The sequence below is a fragment of the Orycteropus afer genome, unplaced genomic scaffold, assembly GCF_000298275.1.
Source record: "Orycteropus afer afer isolate SDZICR_OR568_19922 unplaced genomic scaffold, OryAfe1.0 scaffold00062, whole genome shotgun sequence".
Taxonomy (NCBI): Eukaryota; Metazoa; Chordata; class Mammalia; order Tubulidentata; family Orycteropodidae; genus Orycteropus; species Orycteropus afer.
The window spans coordinates 10,387,659-10,388,377 of record NW_006921649.1 but is presented as its reverse complement, the minus strand read 5'-3'; positions in this window follow the sequence as shown (position 1 = coordinate 10,388,377).

Genomic DNA, 719 nt, shown 5'->3' with positions numbered 1-719 from the left:
TAAACAGGGAACCAGAGACATTAATTGGCAAATGAGGACAACTACAACAAAAAGCAGGAACATACTGTGGAGTTATAGAACTTCTAGATGGGGAGGAAGTTAAGAGAGTTGCAAGATAGAATGGACTGTTCTAAACTGGGGGAGAAAATTATACATTATGTTGAGTGAAATAAGTCAATCACAAAAGGACAAATATTGTATTAGTCCGTTACTGTAAAAATTAAGGAAAGGTTTATCTATAGGAGGAAATTTTCTTTGTTGGTTACCAGGAGTGGGAGGGGAGGGGAAGGAACGCTGTTAGATAGATAGAGTATTGATTTGGGTGAAGAGAAGGGCAATGTACCAAATGTGAGTGACCAATACGGTGGCATTGAGGAGGAGAAAGATAGAAAGAGGTACTTGGGAGGTACAGACAACAAATATGAACCCTTTTGCACATACAGTACTGTGTTGTCAGTAAAGGCAAACATGGGAATATGGGTGGACAGATGGGTGGATGGGCTGAATGATTAGATATGTCTATGAAATGGGGAGTGTATCCAAGAACATGTATAGGGTTGGCAGACAATAGTTCTATAAGTTTATGTGAATGATCAGAATTTCCAGGTGTATAGTAGAGCTGACAGCTGGACAATGAATAAGGAAGACCGAAGAAGAGTTGATGCTTTTGAGTTGTGGTGCTGGCGAAGAATGCTGAAAATACCACAGACTGCTAAAAG